Source organism: Leopardus geoffroyi, chromosome D3 (assembly GCF_018350155.1).
Source record: "Leopardus geoffroyi isolate Oge1 chromosome D3, O.geoffroyi_Oge1_pat1.0, whole genome shotgun sequence".
Taxonomy (NCBI): Eukaryota; Metazoa; Chordata; class Mammalia; order Carnivora; family Felidae; genus Leopardus; species Leopardus geoffroyi.
Window position 1 is genome coordinate 76,756,259 of NC_059339.1, and position 21,885 is coordinate 76,778,143.

General features: G+C 45.0%; 1 protein-coding gene and 1 long non-coding RNA gene across 15 annotated transcripts in view; one reads left to right on the forward strand and one right to left on the reverse strand.

Moving 5' to 3' along the window:
• The window catches only part of NEDD4L (NEDD4 like E3 ubiquitin protein ligase), a 343,481-nt gene that overhangs the window by 220,072 nt on the left and 101,524 nt on the right, over positions 1 to 21,885 (forward strand). The window lies entirely within an intron of this gene.
• Positions 315 to 19,686, reverse strand: LOC123587808. Its single transcript, XR_006707536.1, has 2 exons — positions 19,294 to 19,686; positions 315 to 416 (listed from the first exon to the last, which is right to left on the reverse strand). It is a non-coding gene; the product is annotated as an uncharacterized LOC123587808 (long non-coding RNA).

The following is a 21,885-nucleotide window of genomic DNA, read 5'->3' on the forward strand; positions in this document are numbered from 1 at the left end:
TTGATTCATGTTACATGTGATTTAACTAAGCTGACTGTGAAGCAAAATCTGTTGTTCTGTTTAAAATCAAGGGGCGCCTGGGTGGCGCAGTCGGTTAAGCGTCCGACTTCAGCCAGGTCACGATCTCGCGGTCCGTGAGTTCGAGCCCCGCGTCAGGCTCTGGGCTGATGGCTCGGAGCCTGGAGCCTGTTTCCGATTCTGTGTCTCCCTCTCTCTCTGCCCCTCCCCCGTTCATGCTCTGTCTCTCTCTGTCCCAAAAATAAATAAACATTGAAAAAAAAAATTTTTTTTAAATAAATAAATAAATAAATAAATAAAATCACAACAGTGTCCATGGCAAACCATGTCTCCCTACGTTAACTCATTTTCTCCATGTTATGTGATTAACCACCTGCACACACACACACACACACACACTTTTAGACCAGAAAAACATTTTTTTTGACAAGCAAAGGATTTCCTATCTTTTGAGCAATTGGAAACGATCCGCAGCTCAAGTCCTAGATCCTGAGCAGGAAGCTGTGTGTCGTAGGGCAGCTTGATGTTCTGTCTTCATTCTCAGGGAGTCGCGGTCTGGCAGCTGAGTCAGGGCCCCGCCCCCAGCCCCCACCACCGCCTGAGTCACCTGCATGCAGTGAGGGCTGCTGCTGATGGCCAGCCTGTCCCTGCAGCCTCAACAACCGTGGGGCCAGACCCCTTTCCTGTTAACTGACCCAGACTTGTGGGTCACAGGTATTTGATTTGGAGAAGGACGGGGTGGAAGAGGGCAGGAAGACTGAGCATCACGCACTTGGCAACCCTGGCTGTTCGTTAGACTCACCTGGGGGCAGCTAATGGCAGCAGTGACAGAGTCTCAGCTTGTCCGTCCTCTTTCTGGCACTTTCTGGACCAGCACTGGCAGCAACAACTTGTTACTTAAAGTCTTGGGCTTCTTTCCACGCTTCTTATACTAATGTTTTGTTAAAGATTCTTTTTCAAGTCATTGGGAACAAAAACTAACACTGGCTTTAGGTCTAGATTTTGTTGGGAGTCTTAAAAATAGCCCACTGAAGTGTATTATGTAAATAACGCGTGAGATTTAAGGTCCTTTTTCAGCCACTGCCGTGACCCCTGGCCATTACAGTCTTCTGAGTCCACCTCTGGGTGTGTAAAATGATTACACTTGCATTAGAGTCTCTGGGAGGAATAAATGGCATACTTGAAGAGTATAGACTTTACTAATGTGGCTGATTACGTGACTGATAATAAAATCCTTACTAGAAGATGTCAAGAGTTCCTTTTATCCCCCAGAAAATGACCCGAGAAGGATTTTAGGCTGATGCAGCTAAGGCAGGCCACATGTTGTCACGAACAAAGTGGATCTGAACTGCGCGCACGTCGCCGGCCCTGGGTATATCATTGTCGGAACGTGTCGGGTGTCTATGGTTAGGGACTTTGATGCAGTCGTGCTAGGGCATTTTCATCCGGTAGACCATGTCCTGCAATTGCTCAAACATTTCTGTGTAGAGGAACTTTGTTTTTTTTCCCTGGAGAGTATTTATTTCTCAGTGCCAGGGTCCAGGCTGGCTGTGCTACCCAAGGCCTGCCAGACATGCAGCCAGGTCAGAAGGGAGAGAATTCATGACAGGTCTGGGTAAGAACCCTTGTTGAGAAGAAAAGGTACTTGGCTTTGGAAGGCGAAGCATGTTAGCCCTGGCTTCTCTGGGCCCACTCTGTCCTTGGGGGCTTTGATCTGAACACTCTAATCTGGTGGGAAAGGAATGAAAAAAATGCTTCCCAGCTAGAAGCAACAAATAAAATCGAGGATGGTAATTCTGGAAAAATCGCCGAGGTGGCAGCGAAAGGCAGGCTCTAGCCTGAATGTCAGGAGCTCGGTTCCCCGGGGAGGGATGCACGGGGTGTGTGGTTGGAGTGGGTGCTCTGGGGCGGGACTGTGTCCCGTCAGTTAGAGGAGGCTGGTAGCAGTGAAAAGGTCGTCGGCCAGGCAACGTGGTAGATCCTGACTTGTAATGTGACCGTTCATCCCTTTCTAGTAGGTAGTTGCCAGATACTAATGGCTGGGTAGGTCCTCGGTTACATTTGCATCTATGGCCTGCCCTCGAGTGAGTATAAATGAAGTAATTAAGACCTGTGGCTTTCAGACTCTGCTCCCAAGGTTGCTTCTAAGGTTTTGCAAAAATTAACCTGAATTTCATTTTTTATTATCTTTAACCTTGAGCAACTATGAAGATGGGTATCCTACATGAAGATATATAAAATGTATAATGATAAAATATCCTAGGAGTATGTTTTATATCTTGAGATTCTGTATGTGCTATTTGAAATCCATTGGTATGTATATTCTGCTAGCCTATTTTTAACTACTTCTGGGCCACTGTGATATTTTAACTGGTTGGATTAGCTCGGTGGGTTGTGGTCAAAAACTTCCAATTTGTCTAAGCACTCCTGGAGGTCCATGGTCTACTTTGAAAAACCTTAGTCTAAGAAATGTTGCACAGTGCCTCCTAAAAACTGGCAACTTCGGAAATATTGTCTCCCTGGCTTTTACTTTCAGTTGCAGTGTTGTTGGCCTTTTTTTTTTTTTTTTTTTTTAATGACTAAAAAATGTTGAAGTGTGTCTGTAATCCCATGTGGTTCTTTGATAGCATTGAACCTCAGGTAGACCTAAAAAGTTCACAGGCTTTCTCTTCGTTGGAAATCTGTGTATTTCACAACTAACCGCGTATAATGTAGTCAGTTCTGGAGTTTGGGGTCTGACTTCTAAGTGTGGCCAAAGCCAATTGAAGATGAGACACTTGGGACATACCATGGGGCACCTGGGTGGTTCAGTCTGTTAAGCATCCAACTTCGGCTCAGGTCACAATCTCACAGTTTGTGAGTTCGAGCTCCGTGCCAGGCTCTGTGCTGACAGCTCAGAGCCTGGAGCCTGCTTCGGATTCTGTGTCTCTCTGCCCGGCCACCACTTACTTGTCTGCACTCACTCGCTCTCTCAAACATAAATAAATAAACATTAAAAAAAAAAAAAAAAGAACTTTGGATGCATCTTAACTCTTTTTCTACATCAGGGTCAAGGCCTTGCTCATTCTGCCTCTCCCGTCTTGCCCCCCCCCCCCTCCACTCCCCACCACTGCTGTGGCCAGGTTCCTATCTGGGACAGTAGTTTCCTAACTGGTGAGACTCCTGATCACCTCTAGACTGACTCCTCTCATCCATCTTGCACACCGTAGCCCAGGAGTGTGGTCTTCTGAACTGTAAACATCGGCTCACATTTTGCTGCAACCCCAGAGTGGCGGTCTCTTATCACTGCAATAAATCTGTTTGCGTTTCCCACCTTGTGGGGCTTGGCTCCCCTGTCCCCACAAACATCCTCTGGTAGAGCATACTTCTGTCCACCCATATTCCCCCCGGCCTCTCTGCTCAGGATACCCTCCCTCCCCTTTTGCTCAGTCCCCCACTAACGGGACCCTTGTCCCTTCAGTGTGCCCCACTCTTCCCTCCACCCACCCCACTGATGTTTGCAAATCTGTCTTCTCTCAAACGAAGTTGAAAATTTTTCAACATGAAGTTGGAGGTTTTCGGAATGAACTGTTCACACAGTGACTCTATATTTGGCTTCTTTCACTCTAAGAAATGTTTGTTAATTTGTAGTTAAGGTGAGGGAGTCCAAGGGGATGCCCGCCCCGGCTGAGAGCTTACAGTCTAAGGGGAGAGGCGGGCAGGACAGCGTGTACTCATCAAAGTAGTGAACGTTCAAAGCCGGAGGAAGATGGGGCTAAAAGCTGTGGATTCTCACAACCGAGGAAAAGCCGACAGGCTGCGGAGGAAGAGAGGTGTGAATGGATCTGGAAGAGCGCACGGGACTTAGACGCACGGAGAGGGCGTTCTAGCAAGAGGCGTGGAGACAAAATCGCAGGTGAGTAGGCCAGTGCTGGAAATGAGGTGCTGGGGGAGAGGAGGAAAAGACTGGAGAAGGAGGTAGGAGCCGGGATGTACAGAGATGCCGTTGCCTAGGATGTCGGGATTTTTGGTCGGGGCGAGGGCCTGGGAGGACATCTGTGCCATTTGAGGGCGAAGTTTTGGCACCGTTGACCAGGATACTGGACATAGTTGACTGCTTGATTTGACGAGAATTTCCTTTATGTTCTAAATCGGGAGTCGGCCAACTTTTTCTGTAAAGTTGTAGATCGTAAACTTTAAAGTTGCCAGATAGTAAATAGGTCAGGCCTCTACTGAGAGTCTGTTTAGAACAGACCACATTATACACTGTTGATTGTGAAATACACAGATTCTGTTGGAGAGGAAGCCTCTCGGAATTTCTCGGTCTCTGCTCGAAGCGAGGCCAAGTATTGTTCTCAGGATTCCGCCCCCTTCATCACGAAACGTGTTCTGCGAACAGGACTCCCGTTCCAGCTTTGAATCTACACTGTATAGGAGGTGCTGTGGGCATCGCCTTTTAGGTTAGAAAAGGCCTCCTCCACGTGGCCTTTGTAGTGCGCCTCTGTTGATGATGTGGTTGGTTTCCCACTTGTTCTCGTGTGTAGCCGAGAGAGAACTGATGGGGTGGGCCTGGTCTGCAGGGCCATGAGCAGGGTCCATGTAGAGAAAAGAGAAGGTATGAGCAGGGCTCCAGGGTTCTTGGGGTTTGTTTTGTTTTGTTTCATGTGTACACAATTTAAAAAAATGTTTAATGTTGATTACTTATTTTTGAGAGAGAGTGCAAGCTGGGGAGGGCAGAGAGAGAGGGAGACACAGAATCCAAAGCAGGCTCCAGGCTCTGAGCTGTCAACACAGAGCCTGACAACGGGGCTGGAACTCTCACAAACTGTGAGATCGTGAGTGACCTGAGTCGAAGTTGGATACTTAACCAACTGAGCCCCCCAGGGGCCCCCCAGGCTTCTTGGTTTGATTTGAATAAACAAAGAAAAGCTGGTGGGCACTCCAGAAGCAGGTTGGGTGGGAGGAGTTAGGCATAAATAGAGGTCTGTGGGGGGGTGGTAAGTTGTATAGACTTAACCACTTGGACAGGCTGACTCATGGAGCCTTTCCAGAAAGCTGCTGATGTGTTGTCGGTAGGAAGTTACAGCGGCAGAGGTGGAGGCAGGGGGCAGAGGGAATTGGAAATGAGGGATGAATCTGAGACATAGTCCTCTTAAGTTACATGAAGTACATCTTTTCTCTGTATCCAACCAAAATTGATACGTGTTGGTTGTAGAAGAATTCAGAAGTAGGAAAACCAGAATCGCTTGTTCTTGTATCACCCAGAGCCAGTCAGTATTCCTTCTCTGCTACCTACTTGAGAGGCATTTAAAAGATGGAATTTAGGGGCGCCTGGGTGGCTCAGTCGGTTGAGCATCCGATTCTTGATTTCAGCTCGGGTCATTATCCTAGGCTTGTGGGATCGAGCCCCGCTTCAGACTCCTTGCTGAATGTGGAGTCTGCTTGAGATTCATTCTCTCTCTGTCTCCCTCTGTCTCTAAAAATAATAAAAAATAGACAATGGAACTTAGTGAAAGATTAATAAAAAATGAGTTACGTCATAATTAACCACTTTCCACTTCTGTGATGCTTTCTAAACTCTGCTGCAGCTTCAATTCTTTTTTTTTTTCTTTTTCTTTTTTCTTTTTTTCTTTTTTTTAATCTGGAAGGAATGAATAGCCCTGAGGAAATGGGAAGGCTTCCAGGGGAATACATTTGTTAGTGTTACTGTGGAGTGCAGAATGTTAAACCCTATGGAGGTGGCTTTTGTTTCCTCTTGTGACTCTGCCTACTTTTCATTATGCTTTTGTCTTAACTTTGACCTCATGGTTCCCTTCTTCAAACATTTCTTTTAATCATTAGGCATTAGGTAATCCTTTCTTCTCTTAGCCCTCCATGCCTGTGCTAAGATGAGCGGTGTTTCCTGCACAAGTCAACAAAAATTTTCCCTAACCTTCGGAAAATTGTGTTGGAGAATAAAACGCACCACCCCACCCCACCCCTTTGTGACACTACAGTGACCTATTAGAGCAATTTTTAAATTGCTTAAGAAACATAATTTTTATTTTTTTTCAACGTTTATTTATTTTTGGGACAGAGAGAGACAGAGCATGAACGGGGGAGGGGCAGAGAGAGAGGGAGACACAGAATCGGAAACAGGCTCCAGGCTCTGAGCCATCAGCCCAGAGCCCGACGCGGGGCTCGAACTCCCGGACCGCGAGATCGTGACCTGGCTGAAGTCGGACGCTTAACCGACTGCGCCAGCCAGGCGCCCCAAGAAACATAATTTTTAGTTAAAAGGTAAAGTTGATTTTACAATTCCAACAAAATGTCAAAATGAGTAGTATGTAGTTTCTGCTTGTTTATTTTTCCATCTGTTCATGGCATTTCTGGCAACAAGGAATGTCTTCTAGTCTGGTTAAAATTCTGTCCTGTAGCTGGTAAATCCGGTTCTGCCACCACAGAGTAGAGGCAGGAGTTTTTTCTAAAAAGAATTGACTACTTATGATCTTAAGGGAACCATTTATTCATCTGTTTGATTTTAAATGCCACTAAAATTTATACTCCAAGAAATGTAAATGAATGTAATGAATCGCAAAAAAAAAAAAAAAATCCATAAAATACTCTTTGCAGTGACTGAAATTAAATACAAAGTAAGTCCGTACATTTTGGATAAGATCAACTGATTTAAATAAAAAATTGACACCCACCGAATGGCTAAACGAATGAACAAACGAATTTTGCTTTGTGTGGCTTATCCCCCTCTGAGCTGACCCGACTGGGGCTTGATGTGTTCAGCTCTCTCGCGGGTTTTGATCCCCGGTTGAGTGTGAATGCTCTTAGGGCCTGGGGCAGAGTGGCTCAGACTGACGTGACATTCTGCCATTAGGCCTGTCACTTTATATGAACGCATGTGACGGACTTCCCTTTCCTGATGACGTAACGGAGAGAAACCCGAGGGAACAGAGCAAGAATTCAACATAGGGAATTCTCATCTGCGTCGCGCTGGGTTGTGCTTCAGAAACAGACAAAATCTCAGTGCATTAGACCACAGAGATTTAGTCCCTTGCTTCGTGACCCATGTCCAGCAATCGTTAGCTGGGGAACAGTGCTCTTTGTGGTCACTGAGTCCCCACGGTGATGACGTTTGCTTCCACCATCACTGCCATAGGGGAAAGGAACGTCACACGTTGCACGTTGTTCATGAAGGCTTCTGCCCAACTTCCCATTGGAGAAATGAATGTCGGCCGTTGCTTAGAAGGAGAAGAAGTGGGATGTTTGAGAACAGCCTTTGTGACCATAGCACACCCCATTCATGCATCCACCTTAATGATCATGAGACTTTGGAGCAATAAAAAAAAAAAAAAAAAAAAAAAAATCCTTCCTCTTAAGGAAGTCCTGGCAGGCGGTCCCCCCCAGCCCCCTGCTGATACCACAAACCGTTCACTTGATTCATAAAAAATCCCTTTTGAGAAAGTAGCTTACCTGGCCAATTGTTAGGGGTGGAAGAGCGGTCGAAGTCCTTAACCCCAACAGCCTAAAAATGTGACCTCATCTGGAAATAGGGCCTTTTTGCAGGCTAAGACGAGGCCATTCAAGTGGGCCCCGAATCAATATGCTTGGTGTCTTTATAAAAAAGGGAAATTGGGACACAAGTAGGGAGAATGTCACGTCAAGGAAGGCAGAGGGCAGGGTGACGAAACAGAAGCTAAGGAACGCCAAAAACAGACTGGCGGCAAACCTCCGGGAGCCCGGGGGCACCGTGGAACCGATGCTCCTTCACATCTGTCCGCAGGACCAGCCCTGCTGACACGTGGAGGTCAGACTTCCAGCCTCTGTAACTGTGAGAGCAGTTTCTGTTGTTGAAGCTTCGCAGGCTGTGATACTTCAGCCTTAACAAACCCATCCATTTGTCAGCATGCTTTTTAGCATTTTTCCCCGGTCCTGGCAAGCACCGCTACTGGGGAAGTCAAACCAAGGGCCCCGTCAGGGGAATTTGGGTCCTAGCCAAGATGAAGTCTGACGCTGCTTGCAGAGAAATTCTGTTGGAGTAATCTCCTCGGTTCCCCGCCCCCCCCCCCCCCACAGCCCCCCACCTCGTCTGGAAGTAGCTTTCAGCAAATGTTTCTCATGTCTCAGCCCTGGACATGAAGGGTAAAACATGTTAGTGTAAAGTTAGCATTAGCAAGAAGATGAATTCAGGGACTGGAGGAAAAATATGAATAATCTGTATTATATACTGCTGCAGGTGGTTATCCAGGAGAAAATGTTTTGGTGGGGTAAAAAGCCTTGGGGACAGGAGCTGGTTTTACCAGTGATGGGGGAAGGAAGAACTGGACATGGGTGAAAAGTGCTGGCAGCTTCCATCAGTGCTTGGCCCTTGTGGCAACATCTGGTCTTCGGGGCAGGCTGATTTTGCCTCATCCATTATTCTCAGGAAAGATGTTTTGCCAAGCACTTAATTTCCTTACTCTGAAAAACTTTCGTGTAATTGATGCTTACAAGTTAAACCACATGGCTAACCTGTATGTCTGGATATCTCGTTAAGTATACACCTGCTTTTTCACTATTGCCGTAGAGAAGGATGCTCTGGACGCCGGCAGGCCTCCCGTCGGCGGAGCTGCAGGTTACACGCAACCAGATTGGGAGCTGGTGCCTGCCGCACGACTGGGTACCAGGCTGTTCACTTCTAGGTGCTGGTGACCTCTTGTGCTCTTGCCTGTGTGTGTTCTCGTGGGGCATTCTTGTGCTTGCTTTCCTCTCTCTACACACAGCACATCTGCACCCAGTCTGTCCCTGGAATGCATGCTAACATCTTTCAGGGTCAGGATCCGCGGGATATTAAAAATTCTGAGTAGATGCTTTAAGCAAAGGATTGCTTAATTGGACAGCGCCGGAGAAGGAGGTGCGAAGTGCTTACCAAGCTGTCCCGTTTTCCCCAGATGAAGTTCTCCCCTTCCTCTTGCCTGTGAACACCAGACTTGTGTGTCCTCCTATCATATGCTTCTGGTGCTGGGGCCTCCTGGCTGGTGGTAAAGTGGTTTGTGTCTCCAGTAAATGGATCACGCTGGCGATCACCGGGAAGTCAACTCAGCAGTGAAATGCTGTACCCAGGAGTGTTTTGAAGAACACAAACTCCACGTGAACCTGTGTTCTCGATGCCCTTTTGTCCACAGATTGGGTGTGCTGTGAAATTGAACATCTCAAAATGGTAGAATTCTTACTCAAGTCCAGATGCATTCTGATGGTCTGGTATAACTTGGTATTTATTTCTTTATTTTACTGGGTCTTTTTTTTTTTTTTTTTTTAAAGACACTTCATATCTAATTATTTTTGTAGAACCATCACAATAAGTACTTTTTAAAGTTAGCAAACACTTGGGGCGCCTGGGTGGCTCAGTCAGTTAAGTGTTTATGACTTCAGCTCAGGTCATGATCTCACGGTCTTGAGATCGAGCCCCGCATCGGGCTCTGTGCTGACAGCTCAGAGCCTGGAGCCTGCTTCGGATTCTGTCTCCCTCTCTCACTGCTCCTCCCCAACTCATACTCTGTCTGTGTCTCTCAAAAATGAATAAAGGTCAAAAACAAAATTTAAGTTCGTAAACACTGTTCTACAGTTAATTCTTTAACTGTTTTAGAGTTAATGAGTTAAAAGTCAGTAAATTCTGATCTATTTTGTGGATACATGAGCTATCCTGACATTATACGCCACCCAAACTGTTGAAATGCTTTATTTGTTCTAATTAGCTTAATACTTGAGACTTTCTTTATGGCCACCGACGACGTACAAATATACAGCAAGAGTACTTTTTGAAGATTTTCTTCTCCAGGGGTCAAATACGTGCTACACATTCGTTCATCTTGTGCTGAAAGAGTGGTAATAACAGCAGTTGAACTCATTGGAGGGGAGAGCATTATAGGCAAACATAATTATCCTCCTTTTCACAACTTAATGGGAAAGCATCTCTTGGTTGTAATGTTGCAGAAACTGACTTCCAAGTTTCCGAGATTTAGCAGGCTAAATGATGACCGAAAGAATTCAGTGGGCCACTTCTTTTTACTTTGGGATCTTTTATAGTTTCTCTTGATGGCGAAAAGGAGAATTGATCTGCACATTGGTCTGTGGCTAGGTGGTTTTCAATACGCTTGGCAAGCGCTCTGATGGGCTCTTCCTCATTCTACTGACTCAATCAGAGCATTGTAACATAGTCACTTAGGGCAGGGAAAGTGACAAGGACAATTTAATTCAGGGATTGTAAAATCTCTTTTTAAAAAAAGCAAGGAGAGCAAGGGGGCGGGGGCAGAGAGAGGGAGACACAGAATCCGAAGCAGGCTCCAGGCTCTGAGCTGTGGGCACAGGGCCTGACGCGGGGCTGGAACCCATGAGCAGTGAGACCATGACCTGAGCCAAAGTCGGACACTTAACCAACTGAGCCACCTAGGCAACCCTGGAAAATCTCTTTGCTTTGAGAAATAACAGACTTGCTATCCTTTTGTTGTTGTTGGTTTGTTTTTTAAATCTATTTTGAGAGAGAGGCAGAGAGAGAATCCCAAGCAGGCTCCTCACTGTCAGCACAGAGCCCAACACGTGGGGCTCCAACTCGAGAACCTTGAGATCATGACCTGAGCTGAAATCAAGAGTCGGACACAACTGACTGAGCCACCCAGGTGCCCCCGGACTTGGTATCCTTACACTGGTAACAGATTTCCTCGGGATATCGTAATGCCGTTTGGAAGTAGATCTCAAGCGTCTTCACGTATTTCTTTTTGTACAACATCAGGACTGCCATTGGGCATGAAATCATCCCCTTTGTTGAGGGGGAACGTGTACTTCTGCTCCCTCGTGTCCTTTTCCACGGAGAGGATTATTATGTACCAAGGGTTATGGAATCTTTTTCTCTCCTTTCGCCAGATACCCCTTGGCTTTATCGTGGCCTTGGGTTCCTATTTTTTCTTTGTTCCATTATATAACCAGCGAGTAGAGCCATACCCAAGTAGCACTGTACGTGCCTACAGGTGGAGAGTTTTACTGCAGCCGTAATGAGCAGGTCCTCATGGCATTCTTACTATTCTATTAATATTCTGCAGCGTTATTATTTAGTTGAAGGAATGGACCCTGTGCTCAGGAAATGGATGTGCTATCTGAAAAGATAAGGCTTGCGTACCAAACCTTAGAAAATCTGTATTTGTTTTTGGAATTCTACCAAAATTAAAGTCTGTAGGTATGTGTGCGCCTGTGTTGGAAAACAGTGTGTTAAGACCTATCCTGTAAACGTTTTGCCTTAATGATGAGAGTAAATACTGCCCTTGTATCCAATCCCAACCCTCTTGTTTACTTCAAATAAATAAGGAAAAAATATAAAATCCCAGCTCATATTACAGTAAATTACCAGAGCTTTATACAGTTTTCCTGATAGCTGTAAGGTTTGATGATTTGAGGTGTGTGTGTGTGTGTGTGTGTGTGTGTGTGTGTGTGTGTAAGTTTATTTAGAGTGCGCACACAAGCAGGGTTTGGCGGGGAGAGAGAATCCCCCTCACAAACTGTGAGGTCATGAGCTAAGCCCAAAGTCAAGAGTCAGACACAACCAACTGAGCCACCCAGGAACCCCTTGATATTTTGAGTTTATACTGATTTCGTGTTTTCCTTTTCCAGTAAGCCTATGAACATGACTTCACAATCTGATGATAATAGCATTTCTTTGTAATGTTTGGTCATAGGCAGAAGTATTTTCAATATTTTCAATTTAAGAGAAGTCATAAGATGGCATGGTCATTTTGGTGAACTCCAGTTAACTTTCTTCTGGTTGGAGCCATTGACACATTTCCGTTTTCATTATTACCCACATCACGAAGGAAGGAAGTCTGTAAATGGAAAGAGTGTTGATGAAGATGCCCAGTAACTTTCTGGGTTCCATGCTGGTTCTTTCTGGTCTTTTCTTTGCCTCGTTTTTACCCATGGATCCAGCATCGTGTCACTTGGTACCTGCTGCCGTGTATTGAAGATAACAGGCAGTAAATACTTGCTGACTGACTGAATGAACAAAATCCTCCTGAGACTCTTAACAGGAAAAGGCAGCCCTTACTCCTATGTCTGTTTCAGGAAAATGGCCTTTTAGATCATCAGGTTTTTCCCTGAATGCCTCAACTTTGCCACATTCTAGGAGTTACTAGAAGTTGTTACTTTTGTTGTCAGAAGGTTTGGGGGTGGGAGGACCTCCTTAGATAAATGATGTTCACTGTTCTAAATTGTCTGTTAGGATTGTTGGAAAATACACAAAAATCCACCAGGCAAATTGACATCTTTTGCCTTGTCAATTTCCCTAACATTGGGTTACTTCCCGTGCCCTCAGTCTTCTCCTGAGGCCAGGCTCTGATACTGCTCAATTAAGGTAGAAAGAAATCAATCCTGGAGGTGACCTATGAAATCCATACAATAAATAGTCAACTCTCATTCAGTCATACTGGAAGTTTCTAACATCCGTCTAGGAGAAATTTTAGATTAGTCCGGTTAGTAAAATGGACTTTCCCACTCTAAAACACGGATCTTAAAACCTGTCCTCTTGTTTTCGTATGATTTTTTTTTCCCCAAAAATCAAACCCTTTTCGTTAAGCTCTTTTATGAAAACAGAATGTGGAAATGAACGTAAGTATTAGGTGAGCTGAATTTCTCGCGGCCTGCTTCCTCATTCTTTTCAGCACTTGACCCTATACATCTCATTCCAACAGCCTATTTAATGAGCTGTTACCTTGATGACACAGTAAATAGAACACTTATTAAGTGCAGTCTCCTCACTTGCGATAAAAACGAGCTTCTCGGTACCTGTACACCCTTTCCAGACCTTCACGTTCTTCAGTACTGATGTGCCTTTCGGAAATACCGGAGTGCTTTGCCTGTGGGCACGCTCTCTGACCCACGTGGCATCCATGCGTTTAAGTCGAGGGTGGGAAAGAATACACGTTTTGATCACGGAAACCTTTATAGAGTCAACTCTAAATTATTTTTGCTGATCGAAGTATATAAGGTGAGCTCTCCAAACATTTGCTGCATGTGTCCCTGCAGAAGTGCTAGGTTCTTTAGAATGTGGGAGACACCTCTCTAGGCAGACTTTGGGGGAACCGTCAGCACCCCAGCAGACATTTGTTTGCCATTGGTGAAACTGTGCCGTCCGTCTCTGGAAAAGGAGTTTGATGTGAAGTAGTTCTTAAATAGTTTATGTAAACTACCATGTTATTTTTATTTTCTTTTTACCTATTTGCATTTAATTTAGCCACAGACTTGTGTCTGGGGGGGGGGTGTCTTAAAGATAACAAAGGCCTTCTATGAAAATACTAAATTATCTTTATAGAGTTTATATAGAGAGATAAGAGACAGAGGGAGACACAGAATCCGAAGCAGGCTCCAGGCTCTGAGCTGTCAGCACAGAGCCCGACGCAGGGCTCGAGCCCCCGGGCCATGAGATCATGACCTGAGCCGAAGTCAGATGCCCAACTGACTGAGCCACCCAGGCGCCCCCATAGTTTATATTCTTTATCCTGTTGATAGCGTGGCGTCTAGCAGCAGAAAACAAAGTGTTCCCGCATGCGGAGGAGGGAAATCCAAAAACACTCAGGGTTTCACAAAGTTAACAATAGTCCCAGCAGCTCTGGGGTATCGAATTGGTGGCTGATCTACAGCACGCGGTAGTGCTAATCGAGACGGGTCCCTTTGAATAAGCGTTCGAATGCTAGCATCGCTGAGGTCCGTGTGACCCGTTGGGGCTGCGGTGATGAAGACACGAGCTCTTCCTCATGTGCATTTACCTGCATTGGGGGATTCTCATGTGTGGGGACCAGAGGAGATTTTCCCAGAAGGCCAGGGATACATGGCTCATTTCATCGTCCTTTGACTAGTAATTATATTACCTTTTTACTGGCACGGACTTGGACACACAAGGAATTTGGCTGAAGCTTAATTGGAGAGCTAGGAGAGCTATTCTAAAACGCTTCTTTAACTTTTTTACTGGACCCTTACAGTTTGACATTGTTCGGGTTTAACTTTGTTCTCATTTAAACTTATCTTGTGCAAATGCTGAGGAGCTTAATAAAGGTCTATATGATCAAAAAGGCAGCTCTTAACCCAGCATGAAATTCCATTCTCCTTTATTTCTGTTTGCCCACTGCCAAAGAATTCAGACAACTGCATGCTTGACTTACAGATAAATAGAGGACAAAGCTTTGGTCAGTGATTGTGTTTAAAACATGGAGCTGAGAGGCGCCTGGGTGGCTCCGTCGGTTGAGCGTCCGACTTTGGCTCAGGTCACGATCTCGCGGTTCGTGAGTTCGAGCCCCGGGTCGGGCTCTGTGCTGACAGCTCGGAGCCTGGAGCCTGCTTCGGTTTCTGTGGCTCCCTCTCTGTCTCTGCTCCTCCCCCACTCGTTCTCTGTCTCTCTTTCTCTGTCTCCAAAATAGTAAACATCATGTAAAATGAGTTGGCAAGAGGTGAGGAAGCAGAATATACCATTGCTTTTCCAGTACGTGCTTCCTGATCGTGGGGTCCACAGAGTGGCGTTGTGGTAGGCATCCCTGGAGGATGGCATCAGACTGCGGGTGACATTTGTCCTCCTGATCAGGGGTTCCTCTCTGTACTACGGGACATTTCTGAACAAATTAATTAGGTTCTGAGTTTATATAACAGAATCGAAACCCCAGCTCACACTGCTTTTCATGTTCCCAGGCTGCCCACAAATCTTCGATTTTATAAATATTTTTGAAACTGAAGTCTAAATGAGTTTTGTAGTGAGTATTTCCACTTCCTTCCTTATGCATCATGCGTTTTTGTCAAATAGAAAACCTCAGACTTGGTAGACAATTGAGGCCGTGTGCTGGGGTTTTAATTCTGGTGAATATCCTTTTATAAGGTGTGTGTGTGTGTGTGTGTGTGTGTGTGTGTGTGTGTGTGTGTGCACGCGTGCGCACACGCGCGCACATGTCTGTATTTTGCTGAGAAGAACAATAAGTGAGCCAAGGATAGAGCTCTTTTGCTCTTTCTAACAAAGATGGTGGGAAGAATTCTCTTTGAACCATTAAAAAAAAGAAAAACAAAAAAACAGACCAAGGCAATAATGATAATCAGGTGTCCTGTTCATACTCTGGGTTCCTTTACAGCTGAACATGATCTTGACTATTACAAGGAAATAAGCTTTTAAAATCGAATTACGGTAGAACTTTGCCAGTTCATGCCTGACGAATTTGCCCACCCAGTAAGTGGTTCTTCCTGAGATCTTGCTGTTCTCCTACTGACTTGGAGAAAAATGTGACAGTAGACTGGGGGAAAGCTCGCATTCGTTCTTTCAAGGTTTATTTTGAAAAATACAGTGCTGTATCTTAAGATATCATGAACAAAAGAGAACACAAATCTATGTGGCAAACCACGAAGAGAAAGAAAGCATCTGCTGAAAGGCTGGGTTCTATTTTCTTCCTTTCTTTTTTTTTTTTTTTTTTAACTGTAGGATGTTTGAAAGAAAACCGCCCATAAATTTTCATGTCGTAAAAGAAAATTACAAAAGCAATCAACTGTAGAGATAAATGTCCGACAGCTTACGTAAGGCTGCGAGGTGGACTTTAACATGATTTAGTAATAATTTTATGACAGAACTTTGTTCCATCCTGAAAGAAAGCGATTTTTAACCGTGTTCTGTCCTTCAGCGTGTTGTCTACAGAGACCGCGGTCCGCCCTTTGCAGCGTAAAAGAAGTTTGGATTCAGTGTTGGCTTTAGTTCTAAACCTCGCTGGTGGATGCTAACCAGATAGGTATCAGCAGCACCATTGTAGGGGTTTTACATTTTATTTTATTTTAAAGTACCAGAAAGTTCTAGGAAAAGTGTTTTAAACTTCAGACATTCCTTGTATAACTTTTTCCATGGTCTAAATATTCCTATCTTGCGACCAAAACCCCGAAAGGCTCAGATAACTCATGGTTTGTCCCTTCTCCAATTAGAAGAGAGAAGTATCAGATAAACAAAGTCTGCCAGTGTTGCCATGTGCTCGATATAGATTCCGCTTGATTCCTTACACCACATATCCAGGGGTGTAAAAATAAGTGTACAGACAAAAGAAAAGGCCCCAAATTAGGCACCGTATCTTGGGTCCGAGTGTAGGTATAATGTAAAGTGTTTGCTATTTTATTCTGAGGATTGACACCTTTCTTCTGCAGCCCTACTAAGTTCATTTGCACATGCATTTATCTAGATTAGCTGTGAGAATGAACGAGGTGCCGCACTGGTGAACGGTTCCCCGAGTAAATTTGACAGCAAATTGCACGTATTTACAAAGGATCGCTTTGTGTATAAAGTAGCTCACAGTCCAGGTTTTTCTCTGATACCCGCATCCTCGGGTGCATCTCCAAAGGCGCTGAGTGACAGGGGCAGTGGGAAATGAATAGTTTTCTCTGAGGAAATCGCTGGTAACCCTGGGTGCTCCTGGATTACAGCCTTGGGGTGCATGGCTAATACCAGTGTCACGTCTGGATAGGAAGAAAGGTGGAGAACCAATGAGCCCAAAGCATTCCATTTGTTGAATTCTTCATATTTTGATTGCTAGAATCTTTTTTTTTTTTTTTTAATGTTTGTTTCTTTTTGAGAGAGAGAGAGAGAGAGACAGAGCATGAGCAGGGGAGGGGCAGAGAGAGATAGGGAGACACAGAATCCAAAGCGGGCTCAACACGGGGCTCGAACCCACGCACCGTGAGATCATGACCTGAACCGAAGTCGGATGCTGAACCGACTGAGCCACCCAGGCGCCTCTAGAATCTGCTTTTTAAAGTGGCTTTTGAAAGAAGGTTGCGAACAGAAGTGTGTTTTGCACACAGCCTGCGAAGAGCGTGCCTCTCAAGGTGTAAGAGGAGTCCGCCACACTCTCAGAGGCCCATGTCTCTACCCACACACGGGGACAGTGAGCTAGAACCGCAGCGGGAGAAGCCTGCAGCAGTGAGGGAAGGAAGCTTCTACTTGGCACCTCATCCCCGCCAAGTCTTTATAAAGCGTCCTTAGTATCCAAGGCAGGAGAAGGTCTTCCGTGGATTTTACCTATTTTAGGACTACCCGCCTTATAAAATCCCTTGAAATGTGTATGTGCCTCGGTATAAATGCCTACACAGCTCTTTACAAGGTTTCAGATTCTACCTTAAATTATGTGTGTCTGTATGTGAGGACATACCTCTGTACCTAATGTGGGGCTCAAACTCACAGCCCCTGAAGTCGAGAGTCTCCTGATCTCCTGACTGAGCCAGCCAGGCACCCTTCAGATTCTACCTTCAATTAAATTCTACCTTAATGGCTCTCATCAGTCTGAAGTCTTATCCCAGCATTGTATGTATAATAACATTGATATTCATAATTTCCTTGGTAAAGTTAATTGAGTTGACTTTCAGGAACATCATTCCTTGTCCATCAAGTTCCCATGTAACAGAACTAAGATATCCATCTGTTTGTGTTATGAAAACAAAATACCCCTAACTGCCAACTCTCTAGTGGTCAGATAGACATTTTAGTAAATTAGTAGTGTTACCAACCGGTAGGCTGGCATTAGACTCCGGATGCTTGGAGCCGGGTTACGTGCTTAGCGCAAAGTAGGCGCAATAAATGTTTGTTGATTGAATGAATAGGCAAAGAAATGACTAACGGGCCAACCACCGGTGATACGGCTTAGTAACAGGAAGTTCACTAGGGGAAGCACGGTGTCCAGATTTCTTCTGCTAATCTTAGCACAAAATATTATAAAAATAGGTCCACGTTTATTGTTGGGCCAAGCTAAAATAGATCCAGACCGATTGTTTGGGCTTCGTAAACGCACGATAAAATAGACGTCAATCCCTGTCATCCACACGATGCCCTGCTCTCGCCGATAGAATCTCACCCTTGGCAAATGTGGCCTGGTAGCCGGCCTGAAAACTCGGAGGTCACTCCAAATGTATACAAACAACGCCGGCCAGGCCCAGAGCTGGTAGAGCATCTAAAAATAGAGAAGTAATCCCTTATCTTGTTGCCCATGAAAATAGTGTTTATATGAAGCAACACTATTAGAAATGACGTGTGAGAAAAGAATGTCTGCGGTGTCTTCTGCCGTTGGGAGCGAGCAAACAAATTAGTGTCACTTTGAGGTGCAGGATTAGTACCGCTGGACCGGGGACTGAAACCATAGCCAGGTTCTCTTTGATGAGCAGAAACTGTTGATTCCTGCAGCCGTGCAACGCTCTGTCTTGTAGAGACTTGTCCTCCGCCCTGTTTTTCCGCCGGATGTCCACTGAGAAACCCGCCGGTGATGGTCATTGAAAAAGAGAGGTACATTAGCACACCCCTGAATCTTAGTAGCTGAACACGCCGCGGGTTTGCTTCTCACCCGTGCTCCTTGCCAGCCCAGGTCGGCAGGCATTCCGATCCAGACGGTCACGCAGACCCAGCCCAGCAGAGGATTGCTCAAGAGCTCTTCCCAGCCTCCACTCTGGGTTGACACTTGTCACCTCTTGTCTGAAGGCATTGGCCAAAACTAGTAATCTGTCCCTGCCTGGCTGCCAGAGGCCTGGGAAGCGTAGTCTTCTCCGTGTCTAGGAAGGAGCGAGAACTGAAAAGCAGTGAGCAACTTGGGCAATTGGTAATATTTTCGTATTAAAGTCAGCGAGAGTATGCTATAAGAAGTACTTCACCATAGGCGCATTTTTTAATGGGCTGATTTAAGTCAAATTCCATGTCAATTGACTACTTTCTGAGCCCCCAGAAATAACAGAGTCTGGCTGATTTCCCGCTGTACCAACTTAACTGGCACACAACGAATGGATTTTTGCCTGTGGTATAACGTTTGCCTAAGAAAGCACTCGTTTTTATGTTTGGTATTTTCCAAGATGCTGATCTGTCCAGTCTTAAAACTGAAACATGACTGGGTGAAACTAAGGACAAAAAGCTTGCCATTGATAATTGTTGATAAATAGGAATTTTCAAGGATTTTGCCCCCTGGATGAAGTGAATGTTTGCCAGCAGCTAGGGATGGCAAAGATAAAAGGTATTTCATTTTCCAGGGGCGCTCGGATGGCTCAGTCAGTTAAGCGGCTGGCTTCCGCTCAGGTCATGATCTTGTGGTTGGTGGGTTCGAGCCCCGTGTCAGGCTCTGTGCTGACAGCTCGGAGACTGGAGCCTGCTTAGGATTCTGTGTCTCCCTCTCTCTCTCTCTCTCTGCCCCTCCCTTGTTTGCACTCGCTCTCTTGTTCTCTCTCTCAAAAATAAATAAACATAAAATATTTTTTTTAATACTTAATTTTCCTTTTCCTGCCCCTCCTACAAACCACAACAACACACACACGCATGCACGCACGCACGCACCCTCTCCCTGCTTACTTAGGAAGAAAAAAAATCCAAGTCCTCCTCTTAAACGGGACAGAGCCAACTAAGAAATTAGGTTGCATAAGCGGTCCCGCCGTCAGTTACCTATAAACTGAGGTGGGAGAGGCAGCATGCTAGGACATAGACCTGGGGGTTCCCAGGGGGCGCCGTGAGAACCCAGACTCACGGGTGTTAGGTAGCGTCCACCACGGTGAGGACCAGTGGCATTCACCTCCAAGAGCACTCAGGGAAGTCTGGACTTGGAGGATGAGCTGGCCTGGAGTGAGTTTCCTCCACCTCCGTCCTCACCGCTGCCTCTGTGACTTCCCATTTCCCTCCAGATGCCTCAAGGTTCTCTGGGCCTTGCTTGCTCAGGTTTCCAAGGCATCTTCCCTTGGGCTCTCCTGGGTTTTCCCATTCCAAGGAATTGGCCGTGTCTTGGGGGCATGGGGGCTCCTTTCTGCTGCCTCCCCATCCCGGTTCTTCTCCCCTTTACATGGGCCCCCTTGGCCCCTCTCTGGGCATTCCCGCAAGCCTTGCTGTCTTGTAGTAATTTATGTGGGCCTTGCTCCTGGCTCATATTCCACTCTATTGTAGTTACAGTTACTTCTGTGGATGTCCTGTCCCCTCTTCCTTTTCTCTAACCCCCTGTGAGGTAAGATTTGGTTTAGGCATTTTCTCATACCTCGTGTTGTCCGCCGTAATGCTTTATAATGTGACTAAACGCTCATTGGGATTTAAATGAATTCATTATATATTACTCTCTAGTACAAATGAGTCTAGGGAACGTTAGCTCCCCCAGCATTCTTTGGATGCTTACGTTACACACAGTGCCCTTAGAAAGATGAATGCCTGTTACAGTAGGATTCAGTCCGGAAAGCGAGATCTTTTTGTCCATAGAATTTTCATCTTTAAAACACGTGAACTGACACCTATGTAAATTTTTACTCTCTTTTAGGAGTGTAGCTTATGGCAGCCGAAAATATACTAACCTGTACTTGGGGTAGGGTATACCTAAAGTCCTATTTTTCCCTTGAATCATTTTGCTGGGTTTTATCTCATCCAGCTGGGTGATGTCCAGGGATTTGAGAGCAGTGGTTCAGAGAAACCGGTCAAACAAGACAGGAAAATTTGGACTTGACCAGAGCAAAGTTGGTCACTGATTACCTGGTGCTCAGGTTTGTTTTTCAGTTGTGGGATAGTTGCACCGTGGATTCTTCATTAACTGTTGGATCATGTTTCTTAATAAAATGATTTTACGATGGTAAGATGAGAACCGGCCCGTTCTCTTCTTGGCAAAATCAGTGCCATTGTAGTTACTGTACCAGTCTAGCTGCGTTTTTAAAGAACAAATTACCTCTAAAATAATAATACATTCCCCCTTCCAATAGCAAGAAGATGACAACTCGTGCACACGGGGTAATTATCATGTCATTAAAAAGCACAGCGATTTTAATAACCCGGGTTGTGTGCAATAAAGCTCTTCTTAAGAATACATCAGCCTTGTGCTGTGATCATGTAATAATAAACTTCTCTCTATTTACACTCTTACCTATTTAACGTTTTAATTAACAGAACCTAGTCTTTGCAAAAATCTTAGTGCTTTTGACTCCCAAATCCTCTGGTGTGTAATAATGGGTTGTGATTTGTTTATTTTCGACAGTCTTTTATTTACTCTGGGTAAGGGAATTTTGATCTTAGGAAAGGTTTCATATACCATTTGTCCTCAGTGACGTGAATGGCCACACTGAACTTCATAACCTTATGCCGACTTTTTACGTTCGCACAAGGGAAATCTGATCATGAATCGACATTACAGAGATGCATGTCACGCTTTCTGCTTGCTTCTTTTTCTCAAAATAAGCTAAAGGGTTCCCCTTCCTGCCACCTTCTGGAAATATTTTCTCACTTAATTTAGATAACCAAGGCCATGAGAAGACTTTCATAATTCATGGCGGGGTATCTTCTCAAGACTCTTGAATTCGGTTTGATTCGGATTCATTTTTGGATCCCCCCCCCTTTTTTTTTTAGAATAAATTGCATGTGGGGTTGAGGGGAAACACTTTTCACTGAATGCCTCCAATTTCAGTGTCTTAGTTTTCAGCCAAGCAGCTGTTCATACAGATTTCTTAGGAAGTGGCTAAATAAAAATACGACAGTTCTGAAATGAACGAAATAGCTGCTTTATCAAAAACTAGCAGCTGCCAACATGTGACTTGAGTGCCATAAGTATTTGTTTTTCTTAGATCTTCTCATTGTCGTGTCTTTGATTAAACTACTAGACCAGGTTCCTGTTTTCTTTCAGTTTTTGAGATCCCAGGTGAAAGCCCATGGAGTGATTTCACACTGTGTATTTGTCTTCTGTTCTTAACTGATGGTCACCGTCGTTAAATAGCGCTAAAACACCAAACAGGAACACAGCAGCCACAGCAAAAGCCTCAAGTATTTGAATGGCCAGGGGAACTTTATTTTAAAAGAAACCATGGTTCAAATAGAACTTTATTCCCTCAATAGTCTTAAGTCTTAAGTAGCTCAGGTAATCTCGTGGCTTCAGAGACCAT